At 46.1% G+C, this 24,554-nt stretch overlaps 1 long non-coding RNA gene across 1 annotated transcript; it reads right to left on the bottom strand.

Annotated features, from left to right (window-relative positions):
• Nucleotides 1-5,564: 5,564 nt before the first annotated feature.
• LOC136611858 (uncharacterized) lies at nucleotides 5,565-11,680 on the bottom strand. The gene is made up of 6 exons (XR_010790317.1): nucleotides 11,530-11,680; nucleotides 11,103-11,326; nucleotides 9,772-9,834; nucleotides 9,341-9,477; nucleotides 8,061-8,146; nucleotides 5,565-5,804 (listed from the first exon to the last, which is right to left on the bottom strand). It is a non-coding gene; the product is annotated as an uncharacterized lncRNA (long non-coding RNA).
• Nucleotides 11,681-24,554: the final 12,874 nt, after the last annotated feature.

The following is a 24,554-nucleotide window of genomic DNA, read 5'->3' as shown; positions in this document are numbered from 1 at the left end:
AAGTACAGCACCAATCAGGCCCACCCCACTTGCCCCGTTGCCGGCGGTAAGAAGAGACACCACACAGGGAGGTCTGGTATAATTCCTCACACGGGACATGGCTGCGCTTTGCCGACCTTTATTACAGATTACATGAGATCTTATACCCTTTGTCCCATCACCAACAAGGGGTGATGGGCTCATAACCATATATGGGCAGTCCGGATTTCCGGCCTGAGACACTGAAAACAGCCGTTATCTTGCTACGGCGCCTCTGGCTTATGTACAGAAAATCACGTATTCAATTAACTCCAGTACAAAGAATCACCCACTCAATTCTAAGAAAACGGCCAAGCATGCATTCTCCATATATGGGAAGTCCGGATTTCCGGCCTAAGACAGTGAAAATTATGTACATAGTGGAACATCTTGATATCTTGCTTCTGGGAAAACGGCCAAGTACACGCGTCCTTCATGTCTGGTTCGGTATCATCTCTGAATTTCTAGAACATCTCTCTCAGCCTTGCAAAGCCTTGGAATATCTGATGTAAGGCGACATATAAGTTTTTTCTCATTTGGAATTGAATAAAACTTGCATATACGTATAAAAGTATAAAGAACATATGGCAATATATATATATACCCTCACAATGTGCCATCATCCGGCCACAAACCTAGACGTCTTCAAGGAGATTACACATACTAGAGCTTCTGCAGAATGAGAAGCTTTAAGACATGATGACTTATGTAAACAGTTTTTGTTTTCTAGAATGGATGAGCACCACACAGGGACAAAGCAGAGGAATTGGAGCATCTACCCAGTCCTCAGTTTTATAATGCAGTGTCCTACTCTTGTGCACAGGATTGGGGTCTGTAGAGAACACTCCTGGGATGGCTGGAAATCAGTGCACTGAAATGAATGAAGAGACAAAAGCAATGAATTGTGATATAAACCAAAACAAAGAAAATGCACTACAGAAGGAGAAATGCACATGTAAAAAGGACAGCGGTAAAAAGTCAGCAATATGCAGAAAGAAATATGATCAGATGAAATGTTTGTATTCAGTTCCATCTATAAATTATTTTACAAGAGCTTTTATTTAGAAATGGTAGGAAAAGATGGCGGAGACATCAGTGACAGCAACTCTATGCTTACATTCCAGCAGATTTCAAAAAGCGGTCACTGCAGAACAAATATCTTTGGTCTCCCCTGTTTTTCCTACTTGAAAACAAAAAAAAAAGTGACATAAAAGTGACATTTGTGAAAAAAATTAAATTTTATTTATTTTTAACTTGCTTTGCAATCATTTTTGCAAAAAATTCAGAATGCTAAATACACGCCTAGATAATTGTGCTTAGGGGTTTAGATTTCAAAATGTGGACACTTGTGGGGGGCATTCTATCATTTGGCAGCTTGATGGCTCTCGAAGTGTGCAATGGGGCATGAAATTTATTCAGTTGTGCCCTGAAAGAAAGGGTGTTCCCTCCATAACAGGCCTAGCCATGTGTCCAGTAAGCAGATTAGGGTTACAATGGGTATGTTTCTGAACACAGGACAAACAGGTGAGTATCATTCTGACATATATGAGCCTTTGACATTGTGAAGGAAAACAAAATGTTTTCTTAAAATTTCAATTAATGTTAAATTTGTAGGTCTCCTAAATTCATTAACTATCAATTGAAAACCACAAAGAACTGCATGTTGGTTAGGTTTTCTTTTACCAGAATGTGTGAACCCGGCTTAAAATCCCATTATGGAGAATCGGGTCACTGCAGTAGTCATTAAATCATCCCAGAGATATATTTGTCCAGCCCTTGTTTTGAACACTTCCATCGAAGGAGAACTCACCACCTCCTGTGGTATCCTGTTCCACTCATTGATCACCCTCACTGTCAAAGATTTTTTCTAATATCTAATTTGTATCTCCTCCCTTTCAGTTTCACCCCATTGCTTATAGTCTTTCCTTGTGTCCTTAAGGTGCAAACGGGCTTGGCCACTAAGGGGTTAAATGTTCTTATTTTTTTCCATATAAAGCAAACTTATATTCCATCAAGCAAATACATTTCGCAACAAGTAGGGAACAGTTAGGACACTATCATTCTTTAAGTAGCAGTAAGTCCGAAGTAGAAGTAAGGACTCATGCCCATGGGCATATGCATAAAACGCTGCAGGTTTCCCCCAGAGTTCTACACATTATAGCCCATACGTACTGTCAGCAATGACCACGTATGGGCTGAGTATGGCACTGCGCATTCCCGTGAATTGCATGTCACAGACATGCACAGTGATTTTTTTTTTTAATTCCGCGCTCTGTTCAGACTATGCATGCATATCGAAATGCTGCCCATATGTAGGGCTGCGTACGATATGCAGAGGAATAGAGCATGCTGCAATTTATTTCTCTCTATCAAGATACAGTGCCCATATGCAGCTGTGGATGGAAGAATGAAAGTCTATTGACATCGTTGCCTCCATTCACCATGTACCATGCGTGCGTGATACGGGGTGAATATGCGGTCGTGGACATGAGCCCTTAGTAATGCTGACCAGTCCAGAGTCTTTGTGAACTAAAAAGAATAAAGAGAAGTAGGGGGTAGGTGGGCAGATATGCAAGATGGAGAGAAAAGAGGGGAATGAGGGGGCAAACTAGATAACAGAAAAGGAAACTTTTAGCTTCGCTTCAATGAACCAGACAGTCTTTGTTGACACACGGGACCTCCAGCACCATTCACGTTTTCTATCTTGGTAGAAAAATAGGTGGCTCGCCCATGGCAATGCGTTCCTGATAGCAGGCAGTTATATAGAAGCACTCTCAAATTGAGTTTCACACTTGTGGTAATGTCACAATAAAATCCTCACGCATTAAGAACATTACTTTACCCAGATATGGTGGAGGGGAAGGATTTAAACCCTGCAGATGAAACCATATGTAAAAGCTTCCTATTTCCTGGTGTACATGGTAGTGCATTCTTGTCATTGTAGCCAAAGATTGCCTGAGTAGGCCTAAATAGAACACAGCTGGTCAAGTGTTTGATAGTAAATGCAAAATGAAAAGTACGGTGTTAGCCGGTAGAGGAAAATGTGATTGTTCCGAGCAAGAGAAGCCAAGTAATCTTGTAGATATGATACCTTTTAATGGCTAACAAAAATACATGATGTTATAGCGAGCTTTTAATGGCCAAATAGTAAATGCATACACTCTCCTCGAAAATTCTACTTTTTGGCACTGCCATAAACCATGTAATAGGTCTGCCTGTTACAGATGGCAACAGAAGCAATTATTAGATGTAGAAATTCACGTTCCATAGCCTTTAGTTGGCATGATGTATTGTTCTATGATATAACTGAAGGTTCATCTCCATGTACTGACTAGCTCGTAAATGTTTTTAAGTATGATCTAAAGCCGTTAATAGTTTGGATACCATCATTTTCAGTATATCTCTGGACTATTTGGACAGAGCTGTTTGTCTGGGTTATTAATGAAAGTAAGATACAAGGAGTGCTTTGGATTCACAGTCTTGAACCGCCACATTTTTTGCCATGCACTCCACACTGTAATTCTTGTGGGTGTCTGAGCTAAAAGGGCTTCTGTCATAAAAAAAAAAAAACTTACCTATTCCTCCCCAGGCAGCCTTCTTATCGCATCTTCACCTCACTGATCTTCTCCTGGCTTCTACAGTCCCCGCAGCACATCAGTCTCGCAACAATACTATGTGAACACTTGCGGCAACAGAGCGCGTATGCACAGTCTTGGGAATAGCCCGGCTTTACCTGCTGGGCATCAACACTATGGCACTAGTAGTGTAACGTACACTGACCTGCTGGAAGGTAACTGTCAAGAATGGATACTCCAAAACAGGAGGAATAGGATCCGGCTGGCTGGAGGTGAGGTGACCCAGGGGACTGGAGAATGTAGGAGAAGGTCGGTGAAGTGAAGATGCGGTAATAAGACTGCCTGGGGAGGAACAGGTATTGATTATTTTTTCTAACGACAAAACCCCTTTTAAGTATCTTGGCCAAAATATGAACTGATCAGATAACTTTTTGAGGGTTTTTTTGTTCACTTTTACCTGATTGACGTTATGCATTAAATAACGATGATTACGTGATCAGAGACCACACCACAGCTTCCGGTAGCCAATAGCAAGGAGCTGTCACGCTCCTTGATGACGCAGCTTTATTTTACAGGGCTAACGTGTTTTCATGGCCCTGTAGAATAAAGCCCAGACACCAGGATGTAAAACTTCTTACCTGAGGCCCCTGGTGATGTTCCCCTATGCGATCTTCAGTCACAGGCTTCTCCGCTGATTCTTTCTGGGGAGTCAATTTTTTTTTTCTGTACAAGCTTGCAATGGAGCCTAGAATTTATTCAGTTGTGCCCTGAAAGCTAATGGGTGTTTCCTCCATTATGGGCTGAGCCACACTTCCTGTAAGCAGATTGCGGCTACAATGGGGGTATTGTTGAATACAGAAGGATTAGTGCTATAAAGCTAGGGGGGAGGGTCTCCCCTGTTTTTCCTACTTGAAACAAAGAAAACTGTCATGAAAGTGACATTTGTGAAAAAATGAAATTTTATTTATTTTTAACTTGCTTTGCAATCATTTTTGCAAAAAACTATAGAGTCAGAATGCTTAGTACACACCTAGATAATTGTGCTAAGGGGTTTAGATTTCAAAATGGGGACACTTGTGGGGGGCATTCTATCGTTTGGCAGCTTGATGGCTCTAGAAGTGTGCAATGGGGCATGAAATGTATTCAGTTGTGCCCTGAAAGACAAAGGGTGTCCCCTCCATAACAGTCCTAGCCATGTGTCCAGTAAGCCGATTAGGGCTACAATGGGTATGTTTCTAAACACAGGACAAACAGGGGGTCCATTTTGGGGTGCAAGTCATATGTGTGCTGTACAAAAAAACCCTGTTTTTAAAATGACACAATTGCCAAAAGATGAAAATCACCATTTTTGCCTTCAGCTTTGCTTAGATTCATTCAAAAGCTACGGGGTCAAAATATGCAATGCAGCCATAGTTAAATTCGTTCAGGGGGTTAGTTTTCAAAATGGGGTCATTTGTGTGAGTATTTATCATTCTGACACATGAGCTTTTGGCTTTGTGTAGGAAAACAAAATGTTCCGCAATTTTTTTTTAATTTTTTTTTTTTTTTTTACACAAATAAAAAAATTGCAGCACGACTTATTTTGGTTCATATTTACAGACCAAAATTGCACATTCAAATCTATAGAATCGTGGAAAAAAAAGTACGCTATGGCTGATACATGCGTATTCAAGGCGTTTACACCAGAAGACAGTGTGAAGAAAAGCGGACATCAGTTGGGCCTTTTTTTTTAGCGTGAGCAAAAAATGCACGAATTACATACAGGCTAAAATAGCATCCGCCCGTGTGAATGAGCCCTAAAGCTGAGATCTCACTGCGTGGAGTGTTTAACTTATAGAATGCAAGGCAAAAAAGATTGAAAAAACAGATTTAAAACGTGTTTTTTTAATTACATAAGCGCGTTGTACAAGTATAACTAGTGCTAATCATCATCATTTATCATATACATAAAATGCATGAAAAAATGTGCTGTGTGAGGCCAACCTACCTCGGATTATCATCATTTACATTCCTATATTAATTTTTTATTATTGTAATGGAGCGATCTGGGCCCTTTAATTTAGTTCTTGTGAGACAAGACATAACAGTTATCCTCTGTGTAGTGCAGTGAAGTGGGCGGAGCCTGAAGTGGGTGGAGCTTCCAGAAGGAAAAGTGGCAGTTGGTCAGTCAGACGCCATCTTGAAGCCAGATGAGAACTTGATTGGAAACAGCTGGAGAAGACAGAAGGGGAGAAATGGTGACAGTGTCAGATGGAGAAGAAAGAAGAGGCAACAGCAAGTCCTTCGGAGAGTCCAAGGAGATCTATCCTGTAGCAAAGACCAGGCAGACAAAGAGCGCAGCGGAGACCCATCTAGGGGTCAAATACATTGGATTAGAGGACAGCAGGAACAGACATTAAGGACTGGATTATTACCTGATAGGACCAGTGATCTGCAGCTGTCCGCGGGGAAGCCAGTGCCGGCCGCAGCGTCAGCCTCAAGGAGCGCCAGCGAGGGGGTCAGCTGGAGCCGTAAGCAACCAAGTCACACAAAGATTAGCAGTCATTTAATTCAAAGTTTATTGTTATAGATTTTGTCTTGCATTTTGGGTGGACTTGCCGCAGATTTCACACTTTGGATTCAAAAAGGTGAAATCTGCAGCACATAGTTAACCTGCTGCGGCTATAAAGTCCACAGCGTATCCCTCGGGGAGATCGTCTGCACTCTGTGGGGGAGATTTGTTAAAATGTCATCTACATGGCTTATATTGTAAATGCTGCTGATTCCCCTTGCATGAAGTGCACACCGAAAATCATTCTTGCTCCGTGAGACGCACCCTAATGCTCTATATGCCTATGTGACTATTATATACAGAACAATAATATATGTATACACACACACTGAATAGCCATTGAGATGTGAAGGAATAGAGTTAAAAGTTTTCTGGTTTCAGTAAAATGTTTTCAAAACTGATAGATCGGTGGGGTCCTACTGCTGAGACCTCCATTAATCGCTAGAATAGGGGTCCTGAGGTTCCCAAAATAAATGGAGTGGTGGCTTAGTGAACTTCAAATGGCCACCAGTCCTACTGCAATAAATGGAGCAGCAGCGTGTATGTACGGCCACCACTCAATTAATTCTGCCAACTTCAGGACTCCCATTCTGGTGATTGGTGGGGATGCCGGCAGTCGGACCTTCACCGATCTATCAGTTATCACCTATCCAGAGGACAGAAAGAAAACATGAAAAACGTCACCGAACCAGAAAACCCTTTAATATAGAAATATGACATTGTTGTACTTTCCTGAAATGGGCCGATACACAAGAAACGATTTCCTACTGAGATATTTGGCCTATATGGTATTCATTGAGGACCCTTATCCACTTCATGTTCATCTAAGGAAATGGTTCTAGAATAGGCTCCCACACACTTGCGTGTTTTTTTTAACGCTGCAGTTTTTTTTATACAAATGTCAATGGGACTTTCTAATGCTAAAAACGCATCGCACACAAACCGCAAAGCACAAACGTGGGATGCAGTTTTAACATTAGAGAGTTCTATTGAAATTTGCGCTAAAACTGCAGTGTTAAAAAAAACCGCAAGCGTGTGGGCGCCGTTAGGAGCAGTCAGTCCACAAGAGACTATTTGTTGGTGTAAGTAGTTACTGTTATTCCTCAATGACTGAAGTGCTTGTAGTGATGACATACGGGTCATTGGGGCTTTACCATAGATATTGGTAGAAATTACATCTCTGGAAATTAAAATGCTTGTTATTTCATTAACCCCTTCATAACAAAGGTTGTACTTGTATGGGGGCTAAGCCCGCTCCAAGCATGGAGGGAGGCTAATGTGTTACACAGCAGACAACCCTCCATCTTCAGTAATCAGATGCCAGCTGCTTAACTTAAATTTCACACTCAATGCTGAACAAGGCATCTAAGCCGTTAGAGGGAATCCCTCCATCCCTCCCAGCAACACAACCATAGGATTGCCTATAGGCATGCCTATAATTAAAACTACAGGAACTGGTGTGTATTAAGGCCCTCTTTAAGTTTCAACAGTGACAAGGTACAATAATAAGAAGTATTGCAGTGCATTCTGTAAGCAATCACATGTTCAATTCCCTCAATGGGACTAAAAAAAGTTTAATCACGTCTTTTTCAATAAATTATAGTGAAAAGTTAAAAACCTCTCACATATATCGAAGGAATAAATAAATATAATTGCTGTGACACAGTAGAAAGGATTACAGAAATAGAGAATACTTCATATCAGTGTTGCAGGTTGTTCATATATTGTACATACCTACATAGTATTTGAATGGAAGAAGTCTGAAGTAGAAAACGGCAACAAATAAGGTAAGCTGCCAAAATTTCTTTCCTGTCTAGAGTTCATGGCGCTGTATGTATAAGAAGCGCTTTATGTGCTCATCCTTCCATATGATATGCAGAGTAATGTGCTCCATTACAACAAACCTGTCAACTCACCCAAATTCAGGGCTGCCAACCGTCCATAAATTCATGAATAATTGACAAAAACTGGGTGCTTTTTTTCTGCCCTCCGTAGTATTAATCTAAAAAAAAAAATAAAAATCAACATTCATTAATTTAAGCTTTCATTTCTGAATTTGCACAGTGCACATGTGCCAACAAGGTTTCACTACTGCAGCCGACAGGAGAGGAGGGAGGATGTGACAAAAGAGTGGGGGGAAAAAAATGCAAAAAAATTTTTGGGGCCATTTTTGCTTTACATGTTTTTTTCATTTTTTACACTTCTATATCCCCTCTGGAGACTTAAATAATAGCAACTTCTGTACTGCAATGCTTTATCGCTTGTAATAGTGATCATAGGCAATAGCAAGCCGGGACACCATTGTCTGGCATCCTGTTATCATGACAACCCATCGGACCTCAACGATTACATCGCGAGTGTCCGATGACATTATAAAGGGTGCGCCCTCCCTCTGTGGATCCTTTACATGCTGCGATCTACATTAATGGTGGCATGCTGGGGGCTAAAAGCAGAGTTCAATGTTCATTGATTTCGTGTGTTGTAGGAGGCTGATTATCGGTAGAATTTGTATCCCGCTGCAAGGCAGTGCTTTGCTCAGCTTCTAAACAAACACTATGTACATGACTTAACTATACATCCTGTGCATTAAGTATAATGCTGCCATGACATAAACTTACAGTATATAGCGTAAAGGGTAGAGATGAGCGAGCACCCAAATGCTCGAGTGCTCGTTACTCGAGTCGAACTTCCCGCGATGCTCGAGGGTTTGTTTCGAGTAACGAACCCCATTGAAGTCAATGGGCGACTCAAGCATTTTTGTATATCGCCGATGCTCGCTAAGGTTTTCATTTGTGAAAATCTGGGAAATTCACGAAAGCGATGGGAACGACACAGAAACGTAAATGGGCAGGTGAGGGGCTACATGTTGGGCTGCATCTCAAGTTCCCAGGTCCCACTATTAAGCCACAATAGCGGCAAGAGTGGGCCTCCCCCCACACTGTCAGCATAAAGATCGTTCTCCTCTGCCACAGCTGTAACAGCTGTGGCAGAGAAGAACGATGTTAGTCCATTAAATTCAATGGAGCCGGCATTACAGCCAGCTCCATTGAAAGCAATGGGCTGCCGGCGAGCGCGGGATGAATTTTCGGGAAGGGCTTCAAAATATAAGCCCTTACCTGAAAATCATCTTGGGAATAGCCCGGCATTACCTGCTGGGCATCAACACTATGGCACTAGTAGTGTAACGTACACTGACCTGCTGGAAGGTGACTTTCAAGAATGGATACTCCAAAACAGGAGGAACAGGATCCGGCTGGCTGGAGGTGAGGTGACCCAGGGGACTGGAGAATGTAGGAGAAGGTCGGTGAAGTGAAGATGCGGTAAGAAGACTGCCTGGGGAGGAACAGGTATTAATTATTTTTTCTAACGACAAAACCCCTTTAAGTGTCTTGGCCAAAATATGAACTGATCAGATAACTTTTTGAGTTTTTTTTTAAACTTTTACGTGATTGACGTTATGCATTAAATAACAATGATTACGTGGATCAGAGACCACATCACAGCTTCCGGTAGCCAATAGCAAGGAGCTGTCACACTCCTTGATGCCGCAGCTTTATTTTACAGGGCTAACATGTTTTCATGGCCCTGTAGAATAAAGCCCAGACACATGGATGTAAAACTTCTTACCCGAGGCCTCCGGCGATGTTCCCCTATGCGATCTTCAGTCACGGGCTTCTCCGCTGATTCTTTCTGGGGAGTCAAAAACAATTTTCTGTACTAGCTTGCAATGGAGCCTAGAATTTATTCAGTTGTGCCCTGAAAGCTAATGGGTGCTTCCTTCATTATGGGCTGAGCCATGCTTCCTGTAAGCAGATTGGGGCTACAATGGGGATATTGTTGAATACAGATGGACTAGTGCTATAAAGCTAGGGGGGAGGGTCTCCCCTGTTTTTCCTACTTGAAACAAAGAAAACTGTCATGAAAGTGACATTTGTGAAAAAGTGAAATTTTATTTATTTTTAACTTGCTTTGCAATCATTTTTGCAAAAAACTATAGAGTCAGAATGCTTAGTACACACCTAGATAATTGTGCTAAGGGGTTTAGATTTCAAAATGGGGACACTTGTAGGGGGCATTCTATCGTTTGGCAGCTTGGTGGCTCTAGAAGTGTGCAATGGGGCATGAAATTTATTCATTTGTGCCCTGAAAGACAAAGGGTGTCCCCTCCATAACAGTCCTAGCCATGTGTCCAGTAAGCCGATTAGGGCTACAATGGGTATGTTTCTGAACACAGGACAAACAGGGGGTCCATTTTGGGGCGCAAGTCATATGTGTGCTGTACAAAAAAAACTGTTTTTAAAATGACACAATTGTCAAAAAAATGAAAATCACCATTTTTGCCTTCAACTTTGCTTAGATTCATTCAAAAACTACGGGGTCAAAATATGCAATGCAGCCATAGTTAAATTCGTTCAGGGGGTTAGTTTTCAAAATGGGGTCATTTGTGTGAGCATTTATCATTCTGACACATATGAGCCTTTGGCTTTGTGTAGGAAAACAAAATGTTCCTCAAAATTTTTCTTACACAAATAAAAAATTGCAGCACGACTTATTTTGGTTCATATTTACAGACCAAAATTGCACATTCAAATCTATAGAATCGTGAAAAAAAAAGTACGCTATGGCTGATACATGCGTATTCACTGCGTTTACACCAGAAGACAGTGTGAAGAAAAGCGGACATCAGTTGGGCCTTTTTTTTTTAGCGTGAGTGAAAAATGCACGAATTACATACAGGCTAAAATAGCATCCGCCCGTGTGAATGAGCCCTAAAGCGGAGATCTCACTGTGGGGAGTGTTTAACTTATAGAATGCAAGGCAAAAAAGATTGAAAAAACAGATTTAAAACGTGTTTTTTTATTACATAAGCGCGTTGTACAAGTATAACTAGTGCTAATCATCATCATTTATCATATACATAAAATGCATGAAAAATGTGTTGTGTGAGGCCAACCTACCTCGGATTATCATCATTTACATTCCTATATTAATTTTTTATTATTGTAATGGAGCGATCTGGGCCCTTTAATTTAGTTCTTGTGAGACAAGACATAACAGTTATCCTCTGTGTAGTGCAGTGAAGTGGGCGGAGCCTGAAGTGGGTGGAGCTTCCAGAAGGAAAAGTGGCAGTTGGTCAGTCAGACGCCATCTTGAAGCCAGATGAGAACTTGATTGGAAACAGCTGGAGAAGACAGAAGGGGAGAAATGGTGACAGTGTCAGATGGAGAAGAAAGAAGAGGCAACAGCAAGTCCTTCGGAGAGTCCAAGGAAATCTATCCTGTAGCAAAGACCAGGCAGACAAAGAGCGCAGCGGAGACCCATCTAGGGGCCAAATACATTGGATTAGAGGACAGCAGGAACAGACATAAAGGACTGGATTATTACCTGATAGGACCAGTGATCTGCAGCTGTCTGCGGGGAAGCCAGTGCCGGCCGCAGCGTCAGCCTCAAGGAGCGCCAGCGAGGGGATCACCTGAAGTCGTAAGCAACCAAGTCACACAAAGATTAGCAGTCATTTAATTCACGGTTTAATGTTATAGATTTTGTCTTGCATTTTGGGTGGACTTGCCGCAGATTTCACACTTTGGATTCAAAAAGGTGAAATCTGCAGCACATAGTTAACCTGCTGCGGCTATAAAGTCCACAGCGTATCCCTCGGGGAGATCGTCTGCACTCTGTGGGGGAGATTTTTTAAAATGTCATCCACATGGCTTATATTGTAAATGCTGCTGATTCACCTGGCATAAAGTCCACACCGAAAATCATTCTTGCCCCGTGTGATGCACCCTAATGCTGTAGGAGGAGTCGGACGATTATTCTACATGTAGTATATTGGTGTGACTATTATATATGTATACACACACACACTGAATAGCCATTGAGATGTGAAGGAATAGAGTTAAAAGTTTTCTGGTTTCAGTAAAATGTTTTCAAAATTGATAGATCGGTGGGGTCCTACTGCTGAGACCTCCATTAATCGCTAGAATAGGGGTCCTGAGGTTCCCAAAATAAATGGAGTGGTGGCTTAGTGAACTTCAAATGGCCACCTTTAGCAGTCGTACTGCAATAAATGGAGCAGCAGCGTGTATGTACGGCCACCACTCAATTAATTCTGCCAACTTCAGGACTACCATTCTGGTGATTGGCAGGGATGCCGGCAGTCGGACCCTCACCGATCTATCAGTTATCACCTATCCAGAGGACAGAAAGAAAACATGAAAAACGTCACTGAACCAGAAAATCCTTAAATATAGAAATATGACATTGTTGTACTTTCCTGATATGGGCCGATGCACAAGAGCCGATTTCCTACTGAGATACTTGGCCTATATGGTATTCCTTGAGGACCCTTATCCACTTCATGTTCATCTAAGGAAATGGTTCTAGAATAGGCTCCCACACACTTGCGTGTTTTTTTAACGCTGCAGTTTTTTTTATACGAATGTCAATGGGACTTTCTAATGCTAAAAACGCATCGCACGCAAATCGCAAAGCACAAACGTGGGATGCGGTTTTAACATTAGAGAGTTCTATTGAAATTTGCGCTAAAAATGCAGTGTTAAAAAAAAACGCCAGCGTGTGGGCGCCGTTAGGAGCAGTCAGTCCACAAGAGACTATTTGTTGGTGTAAGTAGTTACTGTTATTCCTCAATGACTGAAGTGCTTGTAGTGATGACATACGGGTCATTGGGGCTTTATTATAGATATTGGTAGAAATTACATCTCTGGAAATTAAAATGCTTGTTATTTCATTAACCCCTTCATAACAAAGGTTGTACTTGTATGGGGGCTAAGCCCGCTCCAAGCATGGAGGGAGGCTAATGTGTTACACAGCAGACAACCCTTCATCTTCAGTGATCAGATGCCAGCTGCTTAACTTAAATTTCACACTCAATGCTGAACAAGGCATCTAAGCCGTTAGAGGGAATCCCTCCATCCCTCCCAGCAACACAACCATAGGATTGCCTATAGGGATGCCTATAGTTAAAACTACTGGAACTGGTGTGTATTAAGGCCCTCTTTAAGTTTCAACAGTGACAAGGTACAATAATAAGAAGTATTGCAGTGCATTCTGTAAGCAATCACATGTTCAATTCCCTCAATGGGACTAAAAAAAAGTTTAATCACGTCTTTTTCAATAAAATATAGTGAAAAGTTAAAAACCTCTCACATATATCGAAGGAATAAATAAATATAATTGCTGTGACACAGTAGAAAGGATTACAGCAATACAGAGAATACTTCATATCAGTGTTGCAGGTTGTTCATATATTGTATATACCTACATAGTATTTGAATGGAAGAAGTCTGAAGTAGAAAACGGCAACAAATAAGGTAAGCTGCCAAAATTTCTTTCCTGTCTAGAGTTCATGGCGCTGTATGTATAAGAAGTGCTTTATGTGCTCATCCTTCCATATGATATGCAGAGTAATGTGCCCCGTTACAACAAATCTGTCAAGTCACCCAAATTCAGGGCTGCCAACCGTCCACAAATTCATGAATAATTGACAAAAACTGGGTGCTTTTTTCCTGCCCTCCATAGTGTTAATCTAAAAAAAAAAAATCAACATTCATTAATTTAAGCTTTCATTTCTGAATTTGCACAGTGCACATGTGCCAACAAGGTTCCACTACTGCAGCCGACAGGAGAGGAGGGAGGATGTGACAAAAGAGTGGGGGAAAAAAATGCAAAAAAATGTTGGTGGCATGCTGGGGGCTAAAAGCAGAGTTCAATGTTCATTGATTTCGTGTGTTGTAGGAGGCTGATTATCGGTAGAATTTGTATCCCGCTGCAAGACTGTGCTTTGCTCAGCTTCTAAACAAACACTATGTACATGACTTAACTATACATCCTGTCCATTAAGTATAATGCTGCCATGACATAAACTTACAGTATATAGCGTAAAGGGTAGAGATGAGCGAGCACCCAAATGCTCGAGTGCTCGTTACTCGAGTCGAACTTCGCGCGATGCTTGAGGGTTCGTTTCAAGAAACGAACCCCATTAAAGTCAATGGGCGACTCAAGCATTTTTGTATATCGCCGATGCTCGCTAAGGTTTTCATTTGTGAAAATCTGAGAAATTCACGAAAGTGATGGGAACGACACAAACGGATAGGGCAGTTTAGGGGCTACATGTTGGGCTGCATCTCAAGTTCCCAGGTCCCACTATTAAGCCACAATAGCGGCAAGAGTGCCCCCCCCCCCCGCACTGTCAGCATAAAGATTGTTCTCCTCTGCCGCAGCTATAACAGCTGTGGCAGAGAAAAACGATGTTAGCCCATTGAATTCAATGGAGCTGGCAATACAGCCGGCTTCATTGAAAGCAATGGGCTGCCGGCGAGCGCGGGATGAATTTTCGGGAAGGGCTTCAAAATATAAGCCCTTACCTGAAAATCATCCTAAAATGAGTAAAAATAAAAAATACCCATTCATGAATGGGTGAGTGAGTGCTGCTTCTGATTGACAGCTGAGAGCTGCCCCTGATTGGTCCCTGCGCTGAGCCAATCAGAGGCAGCACTCACCCATTCATGAATTCATGAATGGGTGTGAGTGAGAGCTGCCTCTGATTGGGGAGGCTGTGGCCAATCAGAGGCAGCTCATTCAGCAGGCGGGGATTTTAAATCCCCGGCTGCTGAATACTACAGAGAGCAGTTCAGGAGAGCTGCCGGCCAGATGCAGCTGAACTCCGGCTGCAGCGGAAAGGTGAGTATACATTATTCTTTTATTTTTACACTTTTTAGGATGATTTTCAGGTAAGGGCTTATATTTTTAAGCCCTTCCCGAAAATTCATCCAGCGCTCGCTTACAGCCCATTGCTTTCAATGGAGCCGGCTATATTGCTGGCTCCATTGAATTCAATGGGCTAACATCGTTCTTCTCTGCCAAAGCTGTTACAGCTATGGCAGAGGAGAACGATCTTTATGCTGACATTTTTATTTTTTATTTTTACACATTTTAGGATAATTTTCAGGTAAGGGTTTATATTTTGAAGCCCTTCCCGAAAATTCATCCCGCGCTCGCCGGCAGCCCATTGCTTTCAATAGAGCCGGCTGTATTGCCGGCTCCATTGAATTCAATGGTCAGTGTTCGTTTAATCGAGACGAGCATCTCGAGCGCCCTACGCGGGACAGACCGGCCGAGAGGCCCTACGCGGGACAGACCGGCCGAGAGGCCCTACGCGGGACAGACCGGCCGAGAGGCCCTACGCGGGACAGACCGGCCGAGAGGCCCTACGCGGGACAGACCGGCCGAGAGGCCCTACGCGGGACAGACCGGCCGAGAGGCCCTACGCGGGACAGACCGGCCGAGAGGCCCTACGCGGGACAGACCGGCCGAGAGGCCCTACGCGGGACAGACCGGCCGAGAGGCCCTACGCGGGACAGACCGGCCGAGAGGCCCTACGCGGGACAGACCGGCCGAGAGGCCCTACGCGGGACAGACCGGCCGAGAGGCCCTACGCGGGACAGACCGGCCGAGAGGCCCTACGCGGGACAGACCGGCCGAGAGGCCCTACGCGGGACAGACCGGCCGAGAGGCCCTACGCGGGACAGACCGGCCGAGAGGCCCTACGCGGGACAGACCGGCCGAGAGGCCCTACGCGGGACAGACCGGCCGAGAGGCCCTACGCGGGACAGACCTTTTTTAAAAAAAAAATTATTTACTATGCTCACTTTCCTCTTTCTCTTTCCAATCATAGTACTGGCCGCCACCAGCTCCACCCGGGACAGAGGCCGTTCCAGCTCCACCCGGGACAGAGGCCGTTCCAGCTCCACCCGGGACAGAGGCCGTTCCAGCTCCACCCGGGACAGAGGCCGTTCCAGCTCCACCCGGGACAGAGGCCGTTCCAGCTCCACCCGGGACAGAGGCCGTTCCAGCTCCACCCGGGACAGAGGCCGTTCCAGCTCCACCCGGGACAGAGGCCGTTCCCGCTCCACCCGGGACAGAGGCCGTTCCCGCTCCACCCGGGACAGAGGCCGTTCCCGCTCCACCCGGGACAGAGGCCGTTCCCGATCCACCCGGGACAGAGGCCGTTCCCGATCCACCCGGGACAGAGGCCGTTCCCGATCCACCCGGGACAGAGGCCGTTCCCGATCCACCCGGGACAGAGGCCGTTCCCGATCCACCCGGGACAGAGGCCGTTCCCGCTCCACCCGGGACAGAGGCCGTTCCCGCTCCACCCGGGACAGAGGCCGTTCCCGCTCCACCCGGGACAGAGGCCGTTCCCGCTCCACCCGGGACAGAGGCCGTTCCCGCTCCACCCGGGACAGAGGCCGTTCCCGCTCCACCCGAGACAGAGGCCGTTCCCGCTCCACCCGAGACAGAGGCCGTTCCAGCTCCACCCGAGACAGAGGCCGTTCCAGCTCCACCCGAGACAGAGGCCGTTCCCGCTCCACCCGAGACAGAGGCCGTTCCCGCTCCACCCGAGACAGAGGCCGTTCCAGCTCCACCCGAGACAGAGGCCGTTCCAGCTCCACCCGAGACAGAGGCCGTTCCAGCTCCACCCGAGACAGAGGCCGTTCCAGCTCCACCCGAGACAGAGGCCGTTCCAGCTCCACCCGAGACAGAGGCCGTTCCAGCTCCACCCGAGACAGAGGCCGTTCCAGCTCCACCCGAGACAGAGGCCGTTCCAGCTCCACCCGAGACAGAGGCCGTTCCAGCTCCACCCGAGACAGAGGCCGTTCCGTAGTTTAAGAGACTTTTTGTTCTTGCAAAGCTTATCAGAGACAATGTTTAGTTCGGCCAGCATTGTCTAAGTATTTGTAACTGTGCACAGTTAGTGACTGTACCATTGATTTAGCTGCCAAGTAAAGACCTATTGTTTACTACAATGTGTGCAGTTTTTAATTCCACCTGTACATACCTTCAGTAGTAGCCTGTGACCTGATTCTTACTTTATATTCGGGGCCTTTTGGCTCTGAGATGAGGACATATACTCTGGCAGTCTTCAAAGCAAGTTTCTGTAAGATGAATGATGGTGTGAAGGTATATTGTCATTTAGTGCTAGGCAAGTACTCAAAGTAAACCACTGCCATGGCTACCGGCCACCAATATAGAGCCTAGGGATAGAGTCGAGAGTTTAGTACAGGGCTGATTCTGTAGCTCTCATTGAAGAAAAAGGAAGCTACTGATACAGCATAACAGTGCACTATGCTGTTTCCATTACTCCCAAAATTTTGATAACAGTGTAGTGCTGGGCTGTGACGTTTGCTTAGCCACCATTCACTTCAATGAGATCTATAAATACAGCCAGCATTGAGCGCCTAGTTCTGCTTTTTAACTGGTGCTCAGAACAAAGCTTCCATGTTTTCACATTTTGGCCATGCAAAGCAAAGATGTGAATACCACTTTTGATGGTCTATCCACAGTTTATCAATACTTGATTAGTTGGGATCTGCTGCTTGGGATCCCTGCTGACCTGTTGATTGCCGAACCTCAATTGAAGTAGTTAAGTCTGCTGCAGATCTGCATCAAAATCTGTCAGTGGTGCAGAATTTGATGTGGATTTTCTGCTGTGGAAAGTCTGCACTAATTTGGCTACGTGTGAATGTACCCCTAATGGTGCATTCACGTATCACTGATTTGGTAATTTTGTTAAAGATTTCTGTACACATCCACAGTAGGCTGCCTGTCCGATTGTTCATTGGCCCTACGCGGGACAGACCGGCCGAGAGGCCCTACGCGGGACAGACCGGCCGAGAGGCCCTACGCGGGACAGACCGGCCGAGAGGCCCTACGCGGGACAGACCGGCCGAGAGGCCCTACGCGGGACAGACCGGCCGAGAGGCCCTACGCGGGACAGACCTTTTTTAAAAAAAAAATTATTTACTATGCTCACTTTCCTCTTTCTCTTTCCAATCATAGTACTGGCCGCCACCAGCTCCACCCGGGACAGAGGCCGTTCCAGCTCCACCCGGGACAGAGGCCGTTCCAGCTCCACCCGGGACAGAGGCCGTTCCAGCTCCACCCGGGACAGAGGCCGTTCCAGCTCCACCCGGGACAGAGGCCGTTCCAGCTCCACCCGGGACAGAGGCCGTTCCAGCTCCACCCGGGACAGAGGCCGTTCCAGCTCCACCCGGGACAGAGGCCGTTCCAGCTCCACCCGGGACAGAGGCCGTTCCAGCTCCACCCGGGACAGAGGCCGTTCCAGCTCCACCCGGGACAGAGGCCGTTCCCGCTCCACCCGGGACAGAGGCCGTTCCCGCTCCACCCGGGACAGAGGCCGTTCCCGCTCCACCCGGGACAGAGGCCGTTCCCGCTCCACCCGGGACAGAGGCCGTTCCCGCTCCACCCGGGACAGAGGCCGTTCCCGCTCCACCCGGGACAGAGGCCGTTCCCGCTCCACCCGGGACAGAGGCCGTTCCCGCTCCACCCGGGACAGAGGCCGTTCCCGATCCACCCGGGACAGAGGCCGTTCCCGCTCCACCCGGGACAGAGGCCGTTCCCGCTCCTCCCGGGACAGAGGCCGTTCCCGCTCCACCCGGGACAGAGGCCGTTCCCGCTCCACCCGAGACAGAGGCCGTTCCAGCTCCACCCGAGACAGAGGCCGTTCCAGCTCCACCCGAGACAGAGGCCGTTCCAGCTCCACCCGAGACAGAGGCCGTTCCAGCTCCACCCGAGACAGAGGCCGTTCCAGCTCCACCCGAGACAGAGGCCGTTCCAGCTCCACCCGAGACAGAGGCCGTTCCAGCTCCACCCGAGACAGAGGCCGTTCCAGCTCCACCCGAGACAGAGGCCGTTCCAGCTCCACCCGAGACAGAGGCCGTTCCAGCTCCACCCGAGACAGAGGCCGTTCCAGCTCCACCCGAGACAGAGGCCGTTCCAGCTCCACCCGAGACAGAGGCCGTTCCAGCTCCACCCGAGACAGAGGCCGTTCCAGCTCCACCCGAGACAGAGGCCGTTCCGTAGTTTAAGAGACTTTTTGTTCTTGCAAAGCTTATCAGAGACAATGTTTAGTTCGGCCAGCATTGTCTAAGTATTTGTAACTGTGCACAGTTAGTGACTGTACCATTGATTTAGCTGCCAAGTAAAGACCTATTGTTTACTACAATGTGTGCAGTTTTTAATTCCACCTGTACATACCTTCAGTAGTAGCCTGTGACCTGATTCTTACTTTATATTCGGGGCCTTTTGGCTCTGAGATGAGGACATATACTCTGGCAGTCTTCAAAGCAAGTTTCTGTAAGATGAATGATGGTGTGAAGGTATATTGTCATTTAGTGCTAGGCAAGTACTCAAAGTAAACCACTGCCATGGCTACCGGCCACCAATATAGAGCCTAGGGATAGAGTCGAGAGTTTAGTACAGGGCTGATTCTGTAGCTCTCATTGAAGAAAAAGGAAGCTACTGATACAGCATAACAGTGCACTATGCTGTTTCCATTACTCCCAAAATTTTGATAACAGTGTAGTGCTGGGCTGTGACGTTTGCTTAGCCACCATTCACTTCAATGAGATCTATAAATACAGCCAGCATTGAGCGCCTAGTTCTGCTTTTTAACTGGTGCTCAGAACAAAGCTTCCATGTTTTCACATTTTGGCCATGCAAAGCAAAGATGTGAATACCACTTTTGATGGTCTATCCACAGTTTATCAATACTTGATTAGTTGGGATCTGCTGCTTGGGATCCCTGCTGACCTGTTGATTGCCGAACCTCAATTGAAGTAGTTAAGTCTGCTGCAGATCTGCATCAAAATCTGTCAGTGGTGCAGAATTTGATGTGGATTTTCTGCTGTGGAAAGTCTGCACTAATTTGGCTACGTGTGAATGTACCCCTAATGGTGCATTCACGTATCACTGATTTGGTAATTTTGTTAAAGATTTCTGTACACATCCACAGTAGGCTGCCTGTCCGATTGTTCATTGCGTTACCTGCGGTGATAATCCAGCCGCGGGTAACACAGTGAACGCGTTGCTATGGAAAGCGCAGCCGTGGCATCCACGAGTGGAGAATCTGTCAGATAGGCTCACCGCAGAGAACTATGCAAAACCAAAATATGCTACAAAATAAGCAACAAATCAGCAACATTGGAAAGCACACGGCGGATTCCACTGCAAAAGTTTCCACATGGAATCCACCTCTCAAATCGCAGCAGAAATCCGTGGCTAATCTGCCATTGTCTTTGCAGCGGATCCGCATGCAGATTTAGCTAGTGGGCAAAATGTGCATGTAGAACTACAATGAGGTACTGCACAGATTTGCATGAAGTACCTGTCTCTCTTCCCTCCCCTATTAAAGGGGTTAGCAGAGGTTTTTTGTTTTTTAATTCTAGCTCACCATGCCTAAAATAAAAAGAAATGCAGATCAAATACTCCCCTCTGCACAGGGTCTGTGTTGACAGTCTATAGTCAGCCCGTTTACAGAACATCAGACTGCTGCAGCTAATCAGAGACCTCAGTCCCCAAATGCTGAGGTCTAATTGGCAGCAGCTGCCTGTGACGTTCCATACACAGGCCGACTGCAGCCTGTCCACACTGCATTAGAGGAAGACTAAAGGATGCAACGCTGCAGCTGCATGAACCTGGAGAAGGGTTCATTATTTTTGTAATACATATTTTACGCATGGTGAGCAGGAATATACAGGGAACCCGTCACGTCCCCACCGCACCATTAGGAGACTTTACAGGGAGTCAGGTGATGCATTTTTTATGCTCACCGATTTCCATGATCCAGTGAGGAGTCCCATACACATGCTCTCCAATAGACATGTACGGGAGTGTGCATGCACAGGACTCAGAAAAATCAGAATTTCGAGTAGTCTTCAGAGGGGGCATCGCGGGAGTGTCTAAAAAATATTTCACTTGGCTCCGTGTCACGTGTCCTAACAGCGACATAACTTAGTTTATGGTGCTGTGGGGACAAGACCGGTTTCCTTTAAAAAAAAGAAAGTGACAAGCAGTGCTGTGTTATTGCGCAATAGAAGAACAAAGAAAAAGGGTATACGTAGTTGGCATCACTGTAATTGTACCGAGCCCTAAAATAAACACATTATTGCCACCTGGTAATGTAGAATTTAAAAAGCAAAATAAAAAGCTTTTTATGGTTGTCTGAAAAAAGTACCAAAGTTGGCTATGTAAGAAGTGGGAGATGACTGCTTTGGTAATTAAGGAGTTCAGGTTCATTCACACTCGCGGATTTGCCCCCATTCTGCTGTCTGTCTGATTTCTGCGGGAACAGACAGCTCTGTTCTCGCTGCAGTGGCCAGGCCTGGTATTGCAGGCCAAGTTCCCATTAAAGTGAATAGAATCTTGCAGGTCACTGCAGGGAGAACAGAGCTGTTTGCTTACTGCAGAAATCAGCTCAGCGCACAAGCACACCAGCCAAGTGAACAGTTGGTTGGTGGGAGTCCTGGGTGACAAACCTCTGCCAATCTACTATTGATGCACTATGTGGAGGACAGTCCGTAGTTTACAACTGGACGAACCCTTTGAATAATTCAGCAAAAATAAATATGTTATCAACCTAATCTTACCCTGCAGAATAAAGTTAGCACTAGTACTGTTGTACCTTGTTGACACCGGAAGCTAGGGGTGTGAAAGCACTTAGCAGGAAGGAACGCTCCTGTCACACTTCTAGCTTTCGACTGGATAGTACTGCGGCAGGGAGGACACTGCTCCTGTGCTGCCTGCGCCCGCTACTGATGCCGGGACTGCTGTCACGTAGCTCACCGCTGCTTAAGCTGTGAATGCTGTCACTGAGCTCCCCGCTACTCTCCTCGGCAGCACCTCCAGTCCCGTCCGTCAGCCGCTGCAGTCGGGGACCACTGTAAATGTTCTCCAGGCTCCACTCCATGCCGCACTGTCAATATGGCCTCCCGTTCCCCCGATGCACGCTGCAGCCAGGAACGCTGTCACTGGAGTCCCCGCCGCTCTCCCCACCATACTCTCATCTCTGCTACTGGCCCCCCTGCGGAGGGATAGCTGCGAGTATGCTCCTCTCCCTGTTGCACAGCCATGGACAACAGATGTTGCCCAACATGGTGGTAGGCTGCCTGGGACAGAGGTTTGACTTGTATGGAGTGTTAGGGTTAGTTTCAGTGTTAGGCTTACATTATTAGCTGTTTACACCTAACAATGTAAGCCTAACACTGGAACTAACCCTAACCCTCCATACAAGGCAAATCTCTATACCAGGCAGACAATCACTAACTTCTGTGCATACATTGGGCGGGTACAGCCCAGCACTAGGTCTCCACCCAGACTTGTGGTGGAGACAAGATACACCAGTACCGTTAGCACTTATACTGCACAATTTAAGAAAATTAAAACAAGAAAGTGCAACGGCTGTTTTACATTCCAAGCAAAGCCATAAAGCCTCCACATCACACAGCTATGTTGCTAGCAAAGCAAAGTTATGGGGTAAAAATTTACCAATACTGGAATTTGTTACAAACCTTGGAGCAAAATGCTTGAAATTTATTAAGTGGCATATTATTGGATATGCCACATCTTTCTCTGCCCATCCATGCACCAGAATTTCACACGTATACCATAAATTATGCCAATTACTGGCATAAAACCGAATAAGTGAAATTAAGGTTTCCAATGTGTGGACGAGGTATCCTGAAGTCTCATCCACATTCCTGGTTCTGTGAAATGCTGCAGATTCTTCCCACCAAACTCTGCAATGGGGAATCCGTAGCATTTCCAGTGTTCCCATATCATTAGGCCTCATGTCCACGGGGAAAATCAGGCCCGCCGCGGATTCTCCATGCAGAATCCTGCAGCGGGTGCCTCCTTTCCCGCGGACATGAGGCCTAAAAAGATTAACTTACCTGTCTGAAAGCTGCGGATCTTCCCTCTGTCACGTCCGGATCTTCTTTCTTCGGACCAGGCAGATGCGCTGGGCACTCCTTTTTTTTTTTAAACTCCTGGTCTCCCGCGCCGGAGAGCAGAAATTCAAGTGCAGGTGTGCCGCGGACCCGAACGGCTTCCATAGGCTTTTAATAGAAGCCTGCGGGAGCCGTCCCCGCGGGAGACCTGCACTAAAAATAGAGCAATCCGTGCCTCAGGGGAAAATGACATCCGCAGGCATTTAACTACCTGCGGGTGTCCAAAGCATCCCTATGGGGCGCGGATCACGTTGCGGGAAAAACGCTGCGGATTTTACATTACAATTTAGCCATGGACATGAGGCCTTAAGAGTTCTACAGTCCAGCAGAGGCTCCTCTCGGTATGTGACAGTATATTATCCCGCTGTACAGTTTCTCACAGCAACATAAGTAACCAACAACTCATCCCAGCAACCCAAAAACCTCCTCCATGCTAGCAGGGTCATACTAGCAGCACAGCCTCATCAGCCATCTCTGCACTAGTCTTACCCCTCTTGTCTGCTCCAGGCTTAAAGGCATCACTCACTAGTACTCCTCTGGGCTAGCAGGAACATGCTAGCAGCACAGACCCATCAGCAGTCTATGCACTGGCCTTACCCCTCTTGTGTGCTCCAGTTTTATAGCCATCACTCACTACCCCGTTTCCCTGAAAATAAGACATACCCTGAAAATAAGACATAGCACGATTTTCCAGAATTTTTGAGGATGCAAAATGATTTTTCAGGCTTTTTGAGGATGCTTGAAATATAAGCCCTACTCCAAAACTAAGCCCTGCTAACAGTTAATTAAAAAAGTCAATTTAAATAGTGTCCAGGCAGCTATACATGTAAAAACGTTAAACCTTTTTGAACAAAAATTAATATAAGACACTGTCTTATTTTCGGGGAGACACGGTAGTACTCCTCCGTGCTAGCAGGGTCATACTAGCAGCACAGCTACATCAGCAGTCTCTTCCCTGTTATTACCCCTCTTGTCTGCTCCAGTCTTACAGCCATCACTCACTAGTACTCCTCCGTGCTAGCAGGGTCATACTAGCAGCACAGCCCCATCAGCAGTGTACGCCCTGTTCTTACAGGCATCACTCACTAGAACTCCTCCATGTTAGCAGGGTCATACTAGCAGCAAAAGCCCATCAGCAGTCTCTGCCCTGTTCTTACCCCTCTTGTGTGCTCCAGTCTTAGAGCCACCACTCACTAGTACTCCTCCATACTAGCCGGGCCATACTAGCAGCGCAGTTCTTACCCCTCTTGTCTGCTCCAGTCGTACAGCCATCACTCACTAGTACTCCTATAGAAAGAGCCAGCTCTTCTCACCTGGTCAGTCAGAGCAGCAGGTGTAATTCATGGGATGGAATGAGGGTGGGGGATCCTCCCAACTTTCCCCAAACGGCTCCAGGACCCTCTCCATGCTGCACTGGGACACAACACGGGTTTCTTCTATGTTCAAACACAACAGGGCTGCTTTATTAAGACCAGTAACTGTAACCAGTAATGTAACTTTACGTCCTGTGGCATTAAGGGGTTAAGAGGTTTATGCCACTTAATACATGTGTCTCTTGGGCTGATCATGTGCCAGAAGAAG

The sequence above is a fragment of the Eleutherodactylus coqui genome, chromosome 1 (assembly GCF_035609145.1).
Source record: "Eleutherodactylus coqui strain aEleCoq1 chromosome 1, aEleCoq1.hap1, whole genome shotgun sequence".
NCBI lineage: Eukaryota > Metazoa > Chordata > Amphibia > Anura > Eleutherodactylidae > Eleutherodactylus > Eleutherodactylus coqui.
Note: the sequence above shows the minus strand (reverse complement) of the source record. Positions and strands in the feature narration are given on the sequence as shown.